The following is a 17029-nucleotide window of genomic DNA, read 5'->3' on the forward strand; positions in this document are numbered from 1 at the left end:
CGGGCTTAGTTGCTCCGTGGCATATGGGATCTTTCTGGACCAGGGCTCGAACCCGTGTCCCCTGCATTGGCAGGCGGATTCTCAACCACTACGCCACCAGGGAAGCCCCCCCCCCCCTTTTCTTGATTATGGGAAATGGCCTCCACTCAGCCTCCAGGACCTTCCCTGAGTTCCAAGGGGCAGGTTCAGTTGCTAATTAGGGAAGGGAGCGGGTGCGGAGACAAGGGAGCAGAAGCTAAGAAACAATAGTGCAGCCTTGGGGCAGGGTCCTGGTTCCCCCTCAAGCGATATATTGATACATAACAATATCTTTGAGCTGTTTTGCAGATTCTGAAGCTCCCACCAGGCGGAAGAAGTTAACTCTCTGCTGCCCACAAGCACACAGACCCCAGACCGGTTGGAACCAGAAGGTTGATGATGCTGACTCCCGATTACCTCACCACCAACCAATCAGAAGAATGTCCACAAGCTGACCACGCCCTCTTTGAACCATTCCTATAAAACTCCTCACAACCCCCTCCAGGGCGGGACACACAGTTTTGAGGGCATTAGTCCGCTGTGGCCTGGCAAAGCAATAAAGCTGTTCTTTTCTACTTCACCCAAAACTCTGTCTCTGAGATTTTATTCGGTGTCAGGGTACAGAGCCTGGATTTGGCATCACTAGCTCCACTGTGGATTAACTGTGTGACAATTAGTCTCTGCCTTGGCTCCTGATCCCATCTCCTGGGGTTGCTGTGAGACTTAACCAGGTTGATACATGTAAAGCCCTTAGCCCGGGACCCGGGCTTATTAAGCGCTCTGTGAGCTAAGCCACTGTCATCATTATTCTTCAGGATTCTCTTTTTTCTCCTCACTTTGTCACTCAAGCAAAGAGACAAACTCCCTCCCTCATTGAATCAAGCCATCGATTGGATCAAGGGCTGCCATAAAATACCACGAACTGAGTGGCTTAGGCAACAGACATTTATTTTCTCACAGTTCTGGAGGCTAGAAGTCCAAGATCAAGGTTCTGGGTAGTTTAATTGCCGGCGAGACCACTCATTTTGGCTTGTAGATGGCCACATTCCTGCTATCCTCACACAGCCTTTTCTCAGGGCGAGCAAATGGGGTGGGGGGCGGGGGAGGGGGAGGGAGAGAGAGCTCTGCTGTTTCTTCTTATAAGGACACTGATCTTATCCGATCAGAGCGCCACCCGCCATGACCTCATTTAACCTTAATTATTTCCCAAATATAGCCACTCTAGGGGTGGAGCTTCAGCACAGGAATTTGGTGGCAACACATACATTCAGTCCATAACAGACGCATGTTCCAAACAGAAAGTGGAAAAACTTAAAAGTTCATATCAGACATCCTGGGTCCAGTCCCGAGATTCCTGCCACAGGGGCACCGTCACTCATGTCTCATTCTGTTCTTATCAATGTAACTAGGGGTCCCATTCAGGCTTCCAAGTAGCTTCTCTCTTCCCCTGATGCCTAGAGTCCCAGGTCCTTCAAAATGTCTGTCGTCTGGGCTTTCCAGGGTCTGTTCATCAATCAACATGAGAACAGCTCCTGGCCCCCGGAGAGCATTCCTTTTACTTCATTAAGTCAATCTATTCAGCTCTCTTCCTTTCAACAGCTCTCACTCTCACTCTGATCCTCTTAAAATATGAAACGTCAGGTTCAAAGACCCATGAACTTCTGCCATATTCAAGCATTCAAACCGATTTATTGAACTGTGGTGAGTGGTGGGGAAAATAATGATAAGAGGAAAGAGTCCTTCTCTCCTGGACTCTTGACTCTCTCTTGACGTTTCTGGAAGAGAAGGAAATGTGACCTAGACTGGGGGTGAGGGAATACACCTGAGGGAAGTGACCTTGGCTCTGGGATCTCAATAATGAATAAAAGTTTGCTTGGTCAAGGGTGTGTGTCAGGGGTGGGGCTAAGGAATTGGAGAGATCATTCCTGACAGAAGGACCTCATGAAGAAAGACCATTATCAGGAGCAAATAAAACTTAAGGACTTTTATTTTTTTTATTTTATTTTTTTTTAATTAATTAATTTATTTATTTTTGGCTGTGTTGGGTCTTTGTCTCTGTGCAAGGGCTTTCTCCAGCTGCGGCAAGCGGGGACCACTCCTCATCGCGGTGCGCGGGCCTCTCAGTATCGCGGCCCCTCTTATTGCAGAGCACAGGCTCCAGACGCACAGGCTCAGTAGTTGTGGCTCACGGGCCCAGTTGCTCCGCGGCATGTGGGATCCTCCCAGACCAGGGCTTGAACCCATGTCCCCTACACTGGCAGGCAGATTCTCAACCACTGCGCCACCAGGGAAGCCCAGGACTTTTAGGTGTATCAGTCAGGGTCCAACCAGGGAAACAAAAACCACTTGTAGTTCTTAACCAGAAGGAATTTAATAGAGGGACTTGCTTACTTTGGTTAAAAAAAAAAAAAAAAAAAGAGAAAAAGAAAGCTAAGAAATGGAACGCAAGGCAGTGAGACACCAGAGATTAGTAACGGCTCACAGCTCTTTCTATATTTAAGTTTTAAAATTTAAGTTCTTACATTTGATAACTTTTGTACTTCAAAGCACATCATTACGAAAGTTAAGTCACAGACTGCGAGAAAATATTTGCAGATCAAACTCTAATGAAGGACTGGTCTGCAGAATACATAAAGAACACTTACAATTCAGTCATAACCACAAAGAACCCAACTCAAAAATGAGCAAAAGACTTGAGTAGACATTTCTCCAGAGAAGACACATGAATGGCTAAGAAGCACGTGGAAAGGATGCTAAACACCATTAATCTTTAGGGAAATGAAATCAAAACCACTTCATACCCACTAAAATTCCCATGAAACTCCTAGGAATTTACTTGAAAGAAATGAAAGCGTATGTCCTCGCAAAGACTTATATACATGAATGTTTATAGCAGCTTTATTCATCACAGCCCCAAGCTGGAAACAACCCAAATGTCTGTCAACTGGTCATTTCAGAATTTGGTAGAGTCACACAATGGAATACTATTCAGCAATAAAAAGGAATGAACTACTGGTACACGCTACAACATGAGTGGACCTCAAAATGTTATGCTAATTGAAAGAAGCCAGGTGGTGAATATTAATATTAATAAGCAAGTGAATACTCCTTATTAAATGTAAATTTATAGAGCCTGAGTGCTGATTGGTGGTTATTGGGAAGGGAGCATTGATTGACTTCATGGGAAGTTTTGAGGGACAATGGAAATGTTCTCCAGTGGAATTGTGGTAAGTGATGGTTCATCTCTGCAAATTTACTAAAAATTATTGGGTTGTACACTTGCAGTAGTTAAAGCAGGGTTAAACTACACTCCAATAAAACTATTAAAAATTGCACAGAATATATCTTGTTGCTGTGACTTGGACTCACCTCCTTCTGTTGACGTGATCACATTATCTCCAACCTTCCTCCTCCACCCCCCACCCCATATTTGTTGCTCTTGAAGATTTCCTACCCATTTCTGGACAGCCTTGTTGTTCAATTTCTAGCTCGGTTTACAGGTATCAAATACTTCACTAGAACATTATGTTCCTCATTCTGAAAACTGCTTTCCTTTCAGTAATTCTGAACCACTCTTGTCCAAGCCCATCTCTCACGCCAGCTGGCTACAAGTCTGAGTGTTCTTGGGCCATTCATCACCAAGGCGACACATCTCTTGTTCTCTGCTGGCTTCACTGCCTTATATAGTAGAGGGGCATCAGGTCCTGGGCCTGCCTTCCAGTCTGTAGTCCTTTACTCAAGGCTGCTTCTTCCATTCAGAGTTGATGTAAACCTGACCTTATTCCTCCCTCTGCGATTTGAAACAGCAGAGAAAAAAAATGCAGGACAGCAGCTTTTAATGGTTTTCAACTTCTCAACAGGAATCTGCACACGGGCTGCTATAGACTGAATGTTCATGTTCCTCCAACACTCATATGTTGAAAACCTAATAGCCAATGTGAGGGTTATTTACAGGTGGGGCCTTTGGGAAATGATTAGGTTGTGAGGGCAAAGCCTTATAAATGGAGTCAGTGCCCTTATCCAAGAAGCCCAAGAAAGCCCCTTTGCCCCCTGTCATGTGACGACATGGCGAGAAGGTCCATGCACCAGGAAGAGGGCTCTCACCAGACACTAAATCTGTTGGTGCCTTGATCTTGGACTTCCAGCCTCCAGAACTGTGAGAAATAAATGTCTGTTGTTTATAAGCCATGCAGTCTATGGTATATTTTTATAGCAGCCCAAATGGACTAAGACACAGGCCTATGGCCTACATGTCATCAAGAAGAAAAACCAGAGGCAAGAAAAGAAGCAAAGAAAAAACTGGACAAATTCTATGACTGGGCTCATGCTTAGAAGAAGTTTGAATTTCCCCTTTCCTTTCTTTTCTAGAAGGGACAGAAGAGAAGTCTCCTTCCCACACCCGAGTCTATCAGAGTGAGATCTGCTATCTTTGGTTCTCTGTCATTTATCTTCAAATATTTAACCAAAAATCAACCAACAAACAAAAAGAAAAAACACTGGACTTCCATGGTGGCGGAGTGGTTAAGAATCTGCCTGCCAATGCAGGGGACACTGGTTCGAGCCCTGGTCTGGGAAGATCCCACATGCCACGGAGCAACTAAGCCTGTGCGCCACAACTACTGAGCCTGTGCTCTAGAACCTGCGAGCCACAACTACTGAGCCTGTGCTCTAGAGCCCGCAAGCCACAACTACTGAGCCCGTGTGCCACAACTACTGAAGCCTGCGCACCTAGAGCCTGTGCTCCACAACAAGAGAAGCCACCGCAATGAGAAGCCCGCATACCGCAACGAAGAGTAGACCCGCTCGCCGCAACTAGAGAAAGCCCACGCACAGCTACAAAGACCCAACTCAGCCAAAAATAATAAATTAATTAATTTTAAAAAAGTAGAATTAAAAAAAAGGAAAAACACTGCCTCCCACCCATACCCCCAAAGAGAAAAATTAATTTTGAACCTTCCCAGAAGTGTGGTAAAGACAAAAATTCCAGCTCTGACCTGATACTACATGACCTAAGACAAGACCCCAGAAACTTTGAAGGAAACTATTCTTGTCCTTTGATTCTTGTCAAAGACTCTTTGAAGAATCTTCTAGGAAAGAGGGCTTTGTCTTCTTGATTGTAGAGGATTTACTTAAAACTCAGTTGCAATAATGGAACTAATGGCCCAGTGGAAAAAAAGAGAATTTTTAAATATTGTGATTAATGTCATATGCTGCATTTCTTAACCCACTGAAAAGAAACTGAGTGCTGGTACCCAAAAAGTGAGTAGGATGATTTATTCATTTTTATTATCAGTAACATGACACTCAAGTGTGCATGAGCGCAAGCATGTAGGATAACTTTGCCAAATAATTTCTCATCCAAACCAGATGAAAGAGTGAAGGGAAACACTATTAATCATTATTCCAGGGCTCCAGAAGTAAGATACACCTGCCTTGGGAAAACAGGGTCACCTAGTTACCTTAAATGTAAGGAGCGTCTCTTGCAAATCAAAACAACAATGAGGTACCACCTCACACTGGTCAGAATGGCCATCATTAAAAAGTCTACAGGACTTCCCTGGTGGCACAGTGGTTGAGAATCTGCCTGTTAATGCAGGGGACACGGGTTTGAGCCCTGGTCTGGGAAGATCCCACATGCCGCGGAGCAACGAGGCCCGTGAGCCACAACTACTGAGCCTGCACGTCTGGAGCCTGTGCTCCGCAACAAGAGAGGCCGCGATAGTGAGAGGCCCACACACCGCGATGAAGAGTGGCCCCCGCTCGCCGCAACTAGAGAAAGCCCTCGCACAGAAACGAAGACCCAACACAGCCAAAAATAAATAAATAAATAAATAAATTTATAAAATCCTCCCCCCCCACCCCACCCCTTGTTTAAAAAAAAAAAAAGTCTACAAACAACAAATGCTGGGGAGGGTGTGGAGGAAAGGGGACCCTCGTGCGCTGCTGGTGGGAATGTAAACTGGTGCAGCCACTATGGAGAACAGTATGGAGGCTCCTCAAAAAAACAAAAAACAGAGTTGCCAGATGATCCAGCGATCCCACTCCTGGGCATATATCCAGACAAAACTATAATTCAAAAAGATACATGCACCCCTATGTTCATAGCAGCACTATTTACAATAGCCAAGACACGGAAGCAACCTAAACGTCCATCAGCAGATGAATGATGAATAAAGATGGATGGATAAAGATGGATAAAGATGATGTGGCATACACATACACACACACACACACACACACACACAATGGAATACTACTCAGCCATAAAAAAAGAATGAAATAATGCCATTTGCAGCAACATGGATGGACCTAGAGATTATCATACTAAGTGAAGTAAGTCTGACAGAGAAAGACAAATACCATGTGATATCACTTATATGTGGAATCTAAAATATGACACAAATGAACTTACCCATGAAACAGAAATAGACTCACAGCATAGACAACAGACTTGTGGCTGCCAAGGGGGGAGGGGGTGGGAGAGGGATGGATTGGGAGTTTGAGACTAGCAGATACAAACTATTATATATAGAATGGATAAACAGTAAGGTCCTACCATATAGTGCAAGGAACTATACTCAATATCATGTAATAAACCATAATGGAAAAGAATATGAAAAAGAATATATATATATCTGAATCACTTTGCTGTACACCTGAAACTAACACAACATTGTAAACCAATTATACGTCAATAAAATAAAATAAAACAACAACAACAAAACGTAAGGAGCATTTCTGAAAGTCTTCAGAAATGGCCCTCCTGGAAATCTCTTCTGTTACATCAGCTTAGAGCGTTTCAAGTAGACTTTTATTTGCTTCCCAAGCAAGCTGCCCTGGGTGCATTAGGAGACTGTGGGCAGTCTCCCGCCACCAGTGGGGGGCTGCTCACAGCTCTGGAGGCTGGAAGCCCCAGATCGAGGTGTCAGCAGGGTGAGTTTCTTCTGAGGTCTCTCTCCTTCCTCGGCTCGCAGGCGGCCGCCTTCTCACTGTGTCCTCACCAGGTCATCCCTCTGTGTTGTCTGTGTTCTCATCTCCTCTTCTCACAAGGACACCAGTCATAGTGGATCAGGGCCCACCCACAGGGCCTCGTTTCACCTCAGTTACCTCCTTAAAGGCCCTGTGCCATAGTCACATCCTGAGGTCCGGGGGGGTGGTTTCAACGTATGCCTTTTGAGGGACAGAGTTCAGGCCATACCACTACCTTTTCCGCCCACCTGTGATGGGGACTCCATACCCCGCAGTCAGACCCCCCGCTCCCCTTGACTTTGCCCTCCTGGCTTTGTCCCCATCCCAGGATGAGCTCGGAAGGACTCAGCCGCCCAGGCGGCAGTGACCTCTCGTTACAGACAGCGAGGGCAGGAGAGTGAGGGACAGGAGGGGACCCCCGCCAGCCTCAGGGTCTCAGTGCGAGGCATTAGGAGAGGCTGTACCTTCAGCTGAGCGCCCTTCTTTCACTTTAATCCTGTTCCTCGCGCCCCCTCCCTTCTGTGCAGGGAGACCCGGGGACAGAGGCTAGTGGGGCGGCATTTAGTTCTGTGTTTACGTTCCCCTTCCAGCTGCCGACAGGGCAGACTGATGAGGAGGATTCTGCCTGCGAGGGAGACTGTTTACACAGGCACTGAAGAAACAGAACTGCTTGCAGAGTGACAGTTTTCCTGGGGAGCAGCTAAGGGGCCTCTCCAAGGGGGAGGTGGGCGGGGCGAGTTGTAGTTGGCCTGTCAGCTGCGTTTCTGGGGCATCTGCTGGGGGGCAGTGTTGTCACGGAGCCCAATCCTGCAACGAGGGAGCGGACAGGTCAGCCCTGGTTTCAGGTGTGTTCGCAGCCCATCAGCAATAGTCGCATGAAGACATCAGAAGAGAAAGCACGCAGGTGACAACCAAGTCAGGGAATGTGTAAGGGAGCTAGAGACATAAAGACCCCCTCAGCTCACTGGTCCTCAAATCCTAAGAGGATGGAGTCGCAGGGAAGGGCACAGGGTCTGTTCTCGGGGGCTGTGATTTCTGGGGGACTCTTCTCTTGTAGATGGTCCCCTTTGGTGCCTTCTGATGGAACACGCAGCCAATCTGACGGAGCCACCCCTCTTGGGGGACAGGGCATGCAGCCGCACCAGGGCCGGCCTTGCAGACGCACAGAAACCTGGCATCTCAGAAAGTCCGCAGACCTCGCTTAGGGCTCCTGCTCCAGGGGCGTCCCCCAGCTGCAGTGTCTGGGGCAGTGGTTCCATTCTCCCTGGCTGTGCACTGCTGTAGATGCTGCCATCCACACATCTGCCGCCCTGCCCATGGGGGCAAATCGGTGCCGACCTGGAGGCCTCCCATGCCCTTGGTCCCAGCCCCTGAGGCCCTGCGACTTCAGAAGGTGTCAGGCGCAGGATACAACTTCCGTTCAATGAAGGGGCACGGAACTGAATATGAATAATGCAGCGTCTTGGGAACTTGCTGGGTGCCCCATGGGAGCTAAAGCCTCTGCAGAGCCAGGCAGAATCATCCCCTCTAGACAGCAATCTGCACACTCGTGTTTCTTTGTATCAGTTGTCTCTCTCCATCGTTTGCCTCCCGGGTTTGGATTTGGGGGCAGGACGATGTAATGGGAAGCAGGAGGTAGTGTGCAAACCGAGACCCACCACGGACACTGTGAATGCCTGAGTAAGCTTGACTCAGGGCACCCCAGGGGGCGGCACGTGAGCCTCGGGCCTCCGGGCTCAGGCTCTGACCCCCAGCCCGGGGGACCCTCACAGACCAGACGGCCGCCCGGGTCTCGGGGGCACTTCCTTCGGGGGGGTTGGGGGGATGCGCTTTATGTAAGGGCCCCTCGTCTCACTGTTCCAGCTGCTCCAGTGAAAACTGTCCCGCAGTTCCCGCCCTGCTCGTGAGAGGCCCTCCTTCCCAGCGTCCCTCCCTCAGGGTCACTCTACATGATGTCTGTTGAAGGCGGTGGGCCTCTGTCTGGCTCCCCCCAAGCCCCACCAAGCTGCCTGTTTCACAGCTGTCCGGGACCTACGTTCTCCCTCCGTCTGCACGTTTCCCTTTTCCTTGCAGGACAAAGAAGCGTCTGAGCCTTGCCGGCCCCCCGCCTCGGGGATGGGGGGATCCCTCTGCCGGCCCCTGGGGGGAGGTGGGCCACCCCTGGTCCAGGCTCTTGGGATGCACCGGCCTGGAGGTGAGGTCACAAGGCCCCGGAGACACCTTCCCCCGGGGAGCGGACTGGCCCTGCTAGCAGAACTGAAATGAGCTCTACCGGGGAACGGACACCTCCACATTCCCCACGGCAACCGCGGGCTTGGCCCCGGCAACAAGGTGCTACAGGCCGTGGACCACTGGAGACTTAGCTCCTCCTCCCGCGTTTCCTATTTAATGGCAGAAACGAGACGGTGGCCCCGACGGCAGACACGCGGCGACACGCTGCACTGGGGAAGGGACAGACCTCAGCTGGCACCGCAGACAGTCCCATAACTGCAGGGACTTTGGAGGGAGCTGGGGGACACTTGGCTGAAAGGTGACACCGGGCACCATGCCTTGAACACACGTGGGTTTGAGGGAAGGGAAAGGAGAAGGTTAAGGATTGTGGGAAGAGGAGAAAGTCACCGAGATCCCAGAAATGGACGGACGGGCAGAGATGACGGGGCCCGGGGGGTTGGGGGTGGGGGGTGGGAGGTAGGATGCTGGCGGCACAGCGACGCAGGAGGGTGAACAGACACTGCAGGGCCTGGTCTCCGAGGCTCTGAGCCGCCAGCAGACGGGCCGGGCATGCGGGCTGGAGGCAGTCCACATTCCCATCCCATCCCATCGCTGGTTTGTTCTGACCGCCCACATCTCAGCTTGATGCCTCCTTTGAAGCTTGTTTTGCAAAGTGTTGCACTGATCACCACCTGCGAGGCCATCTGTGCTCGCAAAGGCCGGCACCCCAACACCCGCCCACCCACAGGTGCGCCTGGCAGCCATGCCCAGGACTGGACCCGGAACCTCCACCCAGAGCTGGGCTGCCCTGGGGCCGGTGGTCCTGGCGCCCCCGCCATCGTCCCCTTCCGCCTCCCCCTCCTCGCCGTGCAGGATCTCACACACACTGAACACACGCTGTACACACGGTACGCACCGAAACAAAACACACACCGCACACACTGCACACGCGCATAGCCCTTTCTGTTACTTGGTCGGAGTTCGTTGCTTCTGCTTCCAGACTTAGCACACACCTTTCGGGACTTTAGCTGGGCGGAGGTTGAGGGTAATTTGATGAAATAAGTCCCTTAAAGTTATTTCCGTTCCAATAACGCTTCCCGTCTATTTGCTTTTCTAAAGGGGCTTTTCTTCCCTCTCAGTTTCCCTGGTTCTTCCACAGTGGCCCACGTGACACAGAAATGAACCCTTTGCTGGTACAAGTGTCTCTTGTGATCCTAATGTTGGTACCACTGGGGAAATAGGAACAGATAGCAAATGCAGCGGCACAAAACGAGGCTCATCAACGATGCCCCCGGCCCCAACCCACCTCTTTCCTCTGTGAAGACCAGAATTATGGGCTTTTTACTCACGTGAGGCTCATTTCTATCCCTTGTTTGCGGGGAAAATATTAATTCCGTGAAGTAACGTGAGAACTCGCCACCTGCTTGGTAAAGTAATTTGAATGCATGCTGACATCGTTTTAACTACAGTGGAGGTTGTAATTATTGCTTCTCTGGGAACCCACCCCCCAAATCCTGCCCTTCCTCAAGTCCTCACAGCTCCTTGGACAGGCCCCCATCCCGCTGCTCCAGGTGGGCACCCGCGGGTCTTTCAGCATCAGCATCCAATAGTCAGTTACGTGAATTCCACCTTAAGTACTGTTCTTTCAGGGAACATCGCGTGCATCCACTTCTGCTTACGTGGATGTCTTACAGGGAGGTGGCCGGTGAGGAACGGGAGGCCTGGGAGTGGACGTGTCTAAGTAGGACAGGGAACCCGGCGCTGAGCTGGACCACAGCCCGGCCGCTCCGAGCCCGGGGCTCCTCACAGGTGGTACAGCCACAGCCTTCTGGGGACCTAGAAACATGTCATTTGCAGAAGATCGTTGCAAAAGAATGAACAAAGTGGACAATTAATACTCAAATGTCATCATTCTTTTGTTTTCCTAGTGAATTTTCAAAAGATAGAGATGGAGGGTTTCACCAGTTTGAGACCAGCTTATGTGCAATTGCTGTGGATGAACCTTGCCGTTTGCAGCCCTGGAAGGTAGCAGGGATGCGAAGATTTGCTGAATGAATGAAGAATGAGTTAGTGAATGGATGACCGACTGGAGGGGAGGAGCTTAAACTTCTAAATGTTTACAACAGCCCTCCTATCGGTGGCATTAGGAGTCACGATAGCAAGAAGCTGTCGATATTTCATTCATTCCCTCAGAACTATTCATCAAACTTTTTAAAAAAATAATTATTGAATTTATTTATTTTTGGCTGTGGTGGGTCTTCGTTGCTGTGCACGGGCTTTTTCTAGTTGCAGTGAGCGGGGGCTACTCTTCGTTGTAGTGCATGGGCTTCTCATTGCGGTGGCTTCTCTTGTTGCGGAGCACAGGCTCTAGGCACGTGGACTTCAGCAGTTGTGGCACGTGGGCTCAGTAGTTGTGGCTTGCGGGCTTAGTTGCTCCGCGGCATGTGGGATCTTCCCGGACCAGGGCTCGAACCCGTGTCCCCTGCATTGGCAGGTGGATTCTCAACCACTGCGCCACCAGGGAAGTCCCATCAAACATGTTGAAAACACTAAGATATGTGACAGCTAATAAGGGAGAGATGCACATTAAGTGGTGTCATTTAATGCCTTACATGGCTAAATACCTAAAACCTAAATTCGATCTGTCAACAAATATTTGTTGGATGATTACTCCAGATTAGGCACCAAATTGAGGGCTGGGATAGGGCAATGAAAAACTAGCCAAAATCTCCCTGCCTTCATGGACCTTACACTCTAGAAGGAGATGCAAACAATAAGCAACAAATATACCAAAGACTCTATATATAAAACCATAATAAAGATTGTACAGTATATATATATATAATTTATACATATACATACTACATACTGTGTGTGTACATATATATACATACATACTATATACACACATATGTAGTATACAGAGTATCATATAGGTAGTCTATACAGTACATATAGATACCTTCGTGTGTGTATGTATGTGCATGCATGTGGCATGTAGTATATTAGAAGGTGATAAATGCCATGGGAAAAACTTGGGGCAGGTACAGGTGGTCAGAAGCACCTGTATGGGGAGGGGTGGTTGCAGTTTTAAGTTGGACATCAGAGTAGTTGGCACGAGAAGCTGTCATGTTAGCAGCTCTTGAAGGAGGTGGGAGAACTGTTCACGGGGATGTCTGGGGTGAGCATCTCCGGCGTGGCGTACCTGGCATGGTCCTCCCCCAGGGAGAGCCATCTAGCCTGTCCAGAGCTTCTTGGAGACGGGTGGGTGAGGAGCATCCTGCCGGCTGCAGGAAGAGTAAGCAAAGGCAGAGCTTTGCCCCTTTGTTTGGGGTTTCGTAGGACACGTTCCTCGTTAGATGTGACCGTATGAGCTGTTGGGCATCTCCTTTCTGTTCCAAGATTCTAATCAGGCTGCAGTAATTCTTCTCCTTCTCCTTGTCCTTCTCCTTCTTCTTCTTCATTTGAGTCTATAAAAATTAGTTGCTGTTTACTTTCTGTTCTTTCCTTACATGAAGTTTGATTGGGGTTGTGGATATGGGCAGGTGGGGTGGTCACTTTTGTTTTCTGCTAAAACACAGAGGGTTTTAGCCCTGATGGGTCCCAACTGGGAGTAATGCCCAATTCCGTAACGTCTGGGCAGGAACGGGAGGTTGTGGACGCCAGATGCTGATGCCATAGAACATGCTGGGTATTTGGCCGCAGACCTCAAGGCACAGCCCACTCGGCTGCCTACAACCTGTGTGGTCCAGACAACTTGTGTGACATGTAAAGTGTGTTCATGGATTCTATGAGGCATCTGATGAATCGTATGGAGATAATGTATACAAAGTTTCTAGCACAGTCCCTGGCACTAAAGTGCATATTAAATCTTAATGATAACGGCCCTTTTTATTTCTGAAGCCAGTAACGCCTTGATCCAAAGGGAAATATTTCTCATGGTAGAGCTACAGACCCTGCAGAAGGGAATATCTTTATGTCTCACCCCTAAACCAAACCACAGTGTGGTCCTTCTGTCCACCTCTATCTTGCCCGTGACCTTTCTGAAACGTGCGTCTGTGGTTGCTCAGGGTCCTTGGGAGAATTTGCCCATCTGAAAATTCTCTGATCACCAGGTAGGATGGGTGTGGTGAAGGTTCTTACAGCGGGTGGGAGGTAGGACCGTTCGCTGGCCTCCCTCCCAAACTTTTATTCTGTGAGTCAGAATCTGCTTTATATTTGTGGCTGTGCATTTCACCAATGCAAGTCTTCAGGACAGCATTTCCCCAGCTCCCCGCGGAGAAAATGGAATTCCCTTAGAGCCAACAATAAGGTCACAGATGGGTGTCACTCAGTCCACCAATTCAAACGTTCATCTCATCCAAAACACCCTCCCAGACACATGCAGAATGAAGTCTGACCAAATATCCGGGCACCTGATGGCCCGTCAAGTTGCCACGTGAAATCAACCATCACAGCCCTCGAGCTCTTAGCGTTTCCTTGCCTAATTCCATTTAAGGCTTCTGTCTGGCTCATGTCCACCCCGTGGGCCAATCACTCTGTACAGGGGGACGAAATGCCATCTGTGACTCTGTAGTCAGGGAGCAGGTGTGTTTGATGGTCCCAACAAAGTCATATAAGAGCACTGCCCCCCGAGAGAGGATGCCAGATGACAAAAGCAACAAAGAGCCACTGCAGCTGAACTTTTGCACAATAAATCCATATATTTGTATGCGGTTTATAAGGCGTTTTCCTAGATATTATTTTATTTGGTTCTCAGAAACACCATGTGAGATAAGCATGTGAGGGAAAAAAAAAAAACTGTACCATGGAGAAATTAAGTGGAGAATGGGGACTCAGACAGTTGTGCCATCGTACCCCCAATCTTAAGTGATTTCTGGCATTAGCTGGGAGGAAGAAATCATCTATCTGAAGTCATTGCCTTTTCTGAGACCTTCTAACCACCATAGCTAAGGGTCCCTGGCTCTCCCTTTGGGGAAGGGCTTTAGGGACTATTGGGATCTGATGTGGCAGCCAAACTGCTAAGTTAAGGACTGTTTGTTCCATACCCTGTCCCCTTTCCCCCAGCTCTCACTGTTCCCCCTTATGATTCCTGACCCAGGTTGCTTCTCTTCTATTAATTTTGTGCGTCATACCTCTCTACCCACGTGACTCCCATTATTACCCCCCTGTGACTTCTGAGAGGAAGTCATTTATGAGAGTTCTCTTTTTGAGTAAATAACTGAGAAATCTATCACTCCCAGGATAGTTAGGAATTCAGGAGTCATCCATCATCCCTGAATGTGTGCAATTTAGGAATCTCCTAGAGACAGTGCTTTAAGGCAAAAAGAGGCTTCTGTGATAGAAACGGTATCATCAATGTTTCCAAGAACAAGAATAATACGGAGGTATCTGACCAGCAAGGCTATGGTTGGGAGCCAGGGTCTTAGAGCATCTGTGAGATTTCAGACCCCCTCTACCGTATAAAAGTCAGTCGGACGTGGTAAGATGGCCCTGTAAGTATTCAGCTTTCTGCAATTTGGGAGTCTTGGCCTTGAGATCCACAGATGGCGTGAGTGGGGACGTGAGTCAGAGGGAAACCAGGGCACTAGTCACCTTCCTGGCACGAGTTCATCTGTTGTCCACCTTCTGGACCCTCCCCGAATCCTTGGCTCCTTATGGGCCCCAATGCCTTTGCTGCTGCTGGTGACTGAGTTTCTTCCTTGGAGCTTCTGACTCTTCAGATACTCCTGTCTGTTTTGAATTGAGGAGGCGAAACTCATCTCCTGGCTGTGCTTTTTCAAGTATTATTTAGGGAAATCTGGATTCCATTCAGCAGAAATTTAGGAGGGTGTGGGGAGGGTTGGTTCCCCCATCCTGCCAGCCCTAGTGTTTAAACAGAAGACAAAAGGCAGGACTGGCTTTGAAAGAGCTGCTTCACAACAGGCTTCCCCAGGAGCCTGCCTCTGCTGATGACAATCACACAATCACAGCTCCAAATGAGAGCTTGGAGGGGGAAGAGCAGCGCAAGCCAGGAACGAACCAGAGTCTCAGGGCCACCACCGTGATGCGGACAGGTTTCCTTCCAAATCACACTGTGGGGCTCAGACGCCCACAGGCAGCAAGGGCACAGCTTCCTGGCCTGCCACCATCTCCAGGAGAAGTCTAAGTGCAGACAATTTAACAGTGACTTCCCTCTCTCCACTTTGAATTCTGTACTTACTTAGTCCCCAGCTTTTAACATGATCCATCAGTGTGGGGAAAAGGGAACCCTCCTACACTGTGGGTGGGGATGTAAGTTGGTGCAGCCACTGTGGAAAACAGTATGGAGGTTCCTCAGAAAACTAAAACTAGAGCTACCATAGGATCCAGCAATCCCACCCCTGGGCATACACCCAAACAAAACTGTACTTCAAAAAGATACATGCACCCCAACGTTCATAGCAACACTCTTCACGACAGCCAAGATATGGAAACAACCTAAATGTCCATCAACAGATGAATGGATAAAGAAGATGTGGTATATAAATACAACGGAATATTACTCAGCCATAAAAAAGAATGAATAATGCCATTTGCAGCAACATGGATGGACCTAGAGACTATCATACTAAGTGAAGTAAGCCAGACAGAGAAAGACAAATAAATATATAATATCACTTATATGTGGAATCTAAAATATGACACAAATAAACTTATCTACAACACAGAAACAGGCTCATGGACATAGAGAACAGACTTGTGGCTGCCAAGGGGGAGAACGCAGGCGGAGGGATGGATGGGGAGTTTGGGATTAGCAGATGCAAACTATTATATATAGGATGGATAAACAACAAGGTCCTATTGTATAGCACAGGGAACTATATTCAATATCCTATGATAAACCATAATGGAAAAGAATATAAAAAAGAAGGTATGTATGTGTATAACTGAGTCACTTTGCTGTACAGCTGAAATTACCACAACATTGTAAATCAACCATACTTCAATTAAAAAAAAAAAAGCTTTCCACCAGAATGCGTTCTAAGGACTAACTAGCACAAAGGCTTAACATTTTAAATGTACTCTCTTTCCTGGATTTATTATCCGTATTGTCCAGACCTAAGGAGTACTTGATAATTAAATCTCAATAGCTTAACTGTCAAATTATGTCAGTTTTGTCTTCAAAGTTTGTACTGTTTTAAACCAAGTGGAGTGGTAGTTATCCATGGATATATCTCTTTATATTATTCTGCTTTTACTAAATGTAGTTACTGAAACCTAAAAAGAGTTCAATCTCTGGTTTAAAGTTGAACGGAATGTTTGTGGTGCCTTTTTTAATGTCCTCCCTCTGTCTTTAGGCCATCTTCCGTTAAAAGTAATGTTTTTGTCCATTAATTTCTCTACTTTTTCCTTAATTAAAAGTTGTGATTTTTTGCTGATTCAAGCTGTGATTCTCAAGTGAAGAGCAATACTGCATAAAAAATTCTTTATTTCGGAAAAATGACAAGTTAACACAATGCTGCCTTACTGTTAATTAATTAATTCATCCATTCACTGAGCATTTATTTATCGAGGGCCTACTCTGCCCAAAGCACTAAACTGGGGGTGGGTGTGCAATAAAGGTGAATAAAACCAGACCCCATCTTCATGGAAAAAATGTGATTCTTTTAAGGCACAGAACAGGAAGAAACCATGTCTCCACAAGGGGCTCAGGAGACGAGGTGATGGCATTTGAATTCACTTGAAGCCCCAGAGGCAATCATCCCAGCCCTTGGGACCCCATAAGGGTTTGGACCTTCTATCGGCCTCATTCTGCAAAGGAAAAAGGCAACAAAGAATAACCAGACATTTGAGGAAATCCTGTGGCATG

General features: G+C 47.9%; 1 long non-coding RNA gene across 1 annotated transcript in view; it reads right to left on the reverse strand.

Moving 5' to 3' along the window:
* The window catches only part of LOC309666398, a 191824-nt gene that overhangs the window by 101872 nt on the left and 72923 nt on the right, over window positions 1-17029 (reverse strand). The gene's annotated exons all lie outside the window — the stretch shown is intronic.

The sequence above is a fragment of the Balaenoptera physalus genome, assembly GCF_965194825.1.
Source record: "Balaenoptera physalus genome assembly, chromosome: 8".
Classification (NCBI taxonomy): domain Eukaryota; kingdom Metazoa; phylum Chordata; class Mammalia; order Artiodactyla; family Balaenopteridae; genus Balaenoptera; species Balaenoptera physalus.